Source organism: Hordeum vulgare, chromosome 3H (genome assembly GCF_904849725.1).
Source record: "Hordeum vulgare subsp. vulgare chromosome 3H, MorexV3_pseudomolecules_assembly, whole genome shotgun sequence".
NCBI classification, from domain to species: domain Eukaryota; kingdom Viridiplantae; phylum Streptophyta; class Magnoliopsida; order Poales; family Poaceae; genus Hordeum; species Hordeum vulgare.
The window spans coordinates 327872942-327878941 of NC_058520.1; positions in this window are offsets into that span (position 1 = coordinate 327872942).

The window sequence follows — 6000 nt, forward strand, 5'->3', positions numbered from 1 at the left end:
TTCTTCCTCTCCCTGCGCCCCGATCCTCTTCTCCGCGCCTTGGCTGAGCAGCCCCGACCCTCTCCTCCGCTCCCCCTTCCCTCTGCAGCCCCGCTTACGTCGGTAGTTCATCGGCGTGGTTCTGTTCGCAGCAGAGCGGTAGCAGTTTCGGCGTAGTGGCACAGAAGAAGTAGTAGTTGTGTGGTAGTGGAGCAGCAGTAGCTGCACGTAGCGTGCCTTCTGCCTCTCCTCTTCGAGTCGAAAGGTGGTAGCGCCGGGCTGCACCTTTGTGGCTAGCTGCAGTAGCAGCATGGCAGCGCAGTAGTTGTGAGCAGCAGCCGCAGTTCAGTCCAACACCTTCGGTGCAGCAGCAGTGCAGCAGCCTTGACGCAACAGAGCAACAGTTGCCTCGGCGTGCGTGCGTAACAGCAGGAGTCGAGCCGCTCGTCGCCACCGTCATGCATTGCCATGGCCGGGAGCAATATCTCCTTACGCCACCATTGGCTTCCTCCTCCCGGTGGGTTGACCATGGGAACGAGACCCCCATGGCCTCCGCATCCCCCGCGGGTAGCCAGCTTCATCGATGAGTACCTGTAGCGTCGCTGACGTCCTCCCCTGTTCCGGTCACTGCCATAATAGGTGCAGGTGCAGAGGGGCCTGCTCAAGTGCAGTTGCACCCCCTCTCTGTCAAGTGCCGAAGCGGTAGCGCAGTGGTAGTGTGTGTGCGTGTGTTAGCCAAAGCTGCTGGCCTCGATCCCCACCCCTGCACCATTTTTCCTTTATTTTCTGTTTTTTACTATGCTATGTGTGTGTATGTGTAAGTGTGTGTGTTTGGCAGCATGGTGGTGGTGAGTATGAGCGTGTGTGTGCCCTAGTGTGGAGGGCAATGTGCTCATGCACATGTGTGTGTATGTGAGGTGTGTGTGTGGTGTGTGAGCACCATGAGTCAAGTGTGCACACGGGATTGTGCATGCGAGTGAGTGTGTGCATGTGTGTATGTGTATTTGTGTGTGTGTGCCCGGTGTGTGTGGGTACACATGTGTGTGTGTGCACCATGTGTGCATGTGTGTGTGCGCATGTGAGTGTGAGTGAGTGTGTGTGTTTGTGTATGTGGGCATGGCCCACTTGCATACACTCACTAGGGGCCATGGTTCAATGACCATTGAGCCCATGCATTTTCTTTTGTGAAATGTTGTTTTGAGTGTTTTTCCTCTTTAGGTAAATTCCAAATGGTTAGATAGACAGATTTGGAAAGTTTCCACTTTAGGCAAGATTTGACTTATAAGTTGAATTGGAAACTATTGCAATTTCTTTTCTTGTTTGTGGTGTTTTTCTACATGCAAACATGGCAGTATGATATATGGATTTGGGCTAGAAAATCCCAAGGAATCCAATGGTCGTACTTGTATATGATTTTGAGCATTTTTGTAGAAAGTATCCTTGTGGTGAGGTGGCAATAGTTTATCTGTGTAGGGTGGTTCATGTGCATGGTTAGAGGTTGTGCATGCATGCATCATTATGTCTGTGGCATCATCATGTTGCCGGTATTTATTTCTTGCTTGTTTCTTTTGGGTAGCTTCTGGGGCCGGAAACGAGTTCGAAGAGTCCGGTGAGTTCGTGCAGGAAGATCAGGAACAGTTCCACTCTGAAGAAATCACAGGCAAGATGATCGTGACCTTGACACCGTTTCTAGATTTGATTTGCTTAGTGCTAAGTTTGTATTGTTACATCTCCGCTGCCTACCACATGGTATATAGGCCATCAAATATTTCCATTAAACCTCAAACACCTCCCCTCCTAGCAAATATTGTTTGGCCATGTTAGGCTTGCTCAACCACTAATTGATAGCGTTGCTAGTTGCAGGTGCGAGTTGGTCCATATGATAACATGGGCAATTTGATATCATCATATTGAATTGCTATTTAATTAATGCACCTATACACTTGGTAAATAACGGAAGGCCTAGCCTTTTGCCGGGTGATTTGTTCCGTTGTTGCCGTCTTAGTTTCGGCTACCGGTGTTTTATTCCATAACTGAGCGCTCCTAACACGTTCGGGCTTGTTATGGGGACTCCCTTGATAAATCGTTTAGTGTTAAGGTGTGTCTGGCAAGACCCAATTTTTGTGTTAATTTGCTAATAACTTAATAATAAAAAAGCATAGGGAATAGCTACCCCGAGGAATCTAATCAACCACCGGGCCAGTACTCCTCATGAGTGTTGGTCCAAACTAGAGAGACTTGTGGGGCCACCCGGGGCAACTCGAGGGATATCTATCCGGCCACTGCACGTAGTTCTCATCCGGCGTGTCTAAGAACGAGATACGCGGCTCCTATCGGGATTGTCGACATGTCGGGAGGTCTTGCTGGACTTGTCTTACCTTAGCAATATATCTTGCGCATTGGGATTCCAGTGAGACTTTGGGTCTTCTCAGAGTTGAGGTTTTCCTCTAAGGAATCCGACGAGATCACGAGTTTCGTTGTCGAGGATTACTATGTGGCCTGTGGTAATTTGTGATGGACTAGTTGGAGCACCCCTGCACGGTTTAATCTTTCGGAAAGTCGTGTCCGCGGTTATGTGGCAAACATGGACATTTTGTTAACATCCGGTTCTAGACAACTTAAAGTAACTCTAATAAAACTTGCCAACTGAGTGCGCAACCGTGACTGTTTCTTTCAGAGCTCCTCCTCTGATTGAGAACACGGTGGGGATATGGATAACGTAAGTAGGTGTTCAGGATCATCTAGTGATCATTCTAGTCTTCGACCGTCTTCCATAGACCATCATATGTTATTTTCTATTCTTCGTAAGATAGCCACCATATATGCTTAGGATGCTGCAAACTCAAACACTTGACCCTACCTCACCGATTAACTCAGTTAGGCTTGATACCAAGGTCATGAGATTGTTGAGTCCTCATGGCTCATAGTTTACTACAAACACCCACAGGTAGAGGTACCCCAGATGCAGGTCTTCCAGAGGATACCCAGCTGAGGCGGGAGTTCGACGAAGACAATGGCAGGCTATATGTGACGTATACTGAGGACTAGAGGGGCATGGTCGTGATCGTGGGACTAGCAAGATGGGATAGCATGATTTTGCCGTTTATCTTGTCCGTAGTCGGACCCTGTCTTATGTATGAATAATGAATGCTTGTGTGAAATGTAATTTAGCATGTGGCGAGTGTAAGCCGAATCTTATACTCATCTCTCTATTTATGTAATGCCAATGTTATCCTGCTTGCGATATGCTTAGATGCGACCCTTTCCCCTGTTGAGGCATGGCCCCCAAATAAGGAAAGTGTCGCATCTTGGTCGTTACACATCCTTAGGATCGACAAAACCTTCTGGTTATATCACATACAACCTTTCCTCAAGGAACCCGTCGAGGAAACAATATTTTGACATCCTATCTGTAATATTTCATAAATAATACAGCAACTGCTAACATAGTTCCAATAGACTTTTAGCATCGCTACGAGTGAGAAAGTCTCATCATAGTCAACTCTTTGAACTTGTCGGAAACATCTTTGTGACAACTCGAGCTTTTTTAGTTATGACTTTTCACCATCATCGTCTGTCTTCCTTTTAAAGATCCATCTGTACTTAACAGTCTTATGACCATCAAGTCGTTCTTCGAAAGTCCACACTTTGTTTTCATACATGGATCCTCTCTCGGATTTCATGGCCGCCAGTCATTTGCCGGAATCGAGGCCCACCATCGCTTCTCCATAGCTCGTAGGTTCATTGTTGTCCAACAACATGACCTCCAAGGCAGGGTTACCGTTACACTCTAGAGCAGTAGGTGACCTTGTCGACCTACGAGGTTTGTAGTACTTGATCCTGAAGTTTCATGATCACTATCATGAGCTTCCACTTCAATTGGTGTAGGTGCCACAGGAACAACTTCGTGTGCCTTACTATACACTGCTTGAAGTGAAGGTTCAATAACCTCATCAAGTTCCACCATCCGGCCACTCAATTCTTTCGAGAGAAACCTTTCCTCGAGAAAGGACCCGTTTCTAGAAACAAACACTTCGTTTCCAGATCTGGGATAGGAGATATACCCAACTGTTTTGGGTATCCTATGAAGATGCATTTATCCGCTTTGGGTTCGAGCTTACCAGACTGAAACTTTTTCACATAAGCGTCGCAACCCCAAACTTTTAAGAAACAACAGCTTAGGTTTCTCCAAACCATAGTTCATACGATGTCATCTCAACGGAATTTCGTGGTGCCCTATTTAAAGTGAATGCAGTTGTCTCTAATGCCTAACCCAAAAACGATAGCGGCAGTTCGATAAGAGACATCATAGTATGCACCATATCCAATAGCGTGCGGCTATGACGTTCGGACACACCATCACACCATGGTGTTCCACGTGGCTTTAGTTGTGAAACAATTTCCACAATGTCATAAATGTTTACCAAACTCGCAACTCAGATTTTACCTCCACGATCACATCATAGACATATTATCCTCTTGTCGTGGCTTTAGTTGTGAAACAATTTCCACAATGTCATAAATGTTTACCAAACTCGCAACTCAGATTTTACCTCCACGATCACATCATAGACATATTATCCTCTTGCCACGATGATCTTGACTCTGAAATAGCTTGAACTTTTCAATATTTCAGACTTGTGATTCATCAAGCAAATACTCTTGTATCTACTCAAATCGTTAGTGAAGTAAGAACATAACGATATTGTAACGCCCCGGACACACCCGCCGGCGGTCGGTACTCCTGGCGGGATCTAGACTGGCCCCACATATCAATACTAGTCTTTTGTGCGCACTTTGTCCTCACTCATGCGCACCCGGGATCAACTTTCCGGTCAGTCACCCATCCTAGAACTACCCCAAGCTGAGCACGCTTAACCTGAGAGTTCTGTTCGAATGGGCTCCCGGAAAAGAAGGAATTCCTTATTGATATGAGTAGTCTATCATCCCTAATAAGCCAGGCTATCACATACACAACCACTCAGAGGAACCGACGTCCTCGTCGGGCCATAGGAGCGTTCCCTCTTGGCACAAACGTATGTGCATCCAGTCCAGTATATGTGCCATGCCGTGTGCCACGATGGGTCACAAACGTCATGAACAACATGACTGCGCACCTGTCCGCAAACATCCGTGTAACCGCGAGGGTAGGCTCTGATACCAAACTTGTAACGCCCCGGACACACCCGATCTCACAACCAATAGATGACTACCTTGGTCCCAGAGATTTTCGTGCGTGCCTTCTAAACCGTGACGGAGGGAGTAGTCTTTTCTGCGCACTTTGTCCTCACTCATGCGCACCCGGGATCAACTTCCCAGTCGGTCACCCATCCTAGAACTACCCCAAGCTGAGCACGCTTAACCTGAGAGTTCTGTTCGAATGGGCTCCCGGAAAAGAAGGAATTCCTTATTGATATGAGTAGTCTATCATCCCTAATAAGCCAGGCTATCACAGATATCCACTGCGTGCCTCGGCACTCTTTGGACTTCACACATCAAAATGTATTACTTCCAACAAGTTACTTTCTCGTTCCATCTCACTTGAAAACGAGACCTTCAATCATCTTGCTCATGTGGTATGATTTGCATGTATCAAGTGATTCAAAATCAAGTGAGTACAAATGATTCATGTGCATGGAGTTTCTTCGTGCGTTTATACCAATAGACATCGTTCGCATGTCTCAAATGTTTCAAAAACGAGTGAGTCCAAAGAACCATCAACATGGAGCTTCTTCATGTGTTTTATACAAATATGACTCAAGCAGGAGTGCCACAAGTAAGTGGTACTATCATTACTACTTTGTATCTTTCGGCATCAATATTATGAACATGTGTATCACTACGATCGACATTCAATAAACCATTAATTTTAGGTGCAAGACAATTGAAGGTATTATTCAAGTAAACAGAATAACCATTCTTCTCTTTAAATGAATAATCGTATTGCAATAAACACAATCTAATCATGTCTATGCTCAACACAAACACCAAATAACAATTATTTAGGTTTAACACTAATCC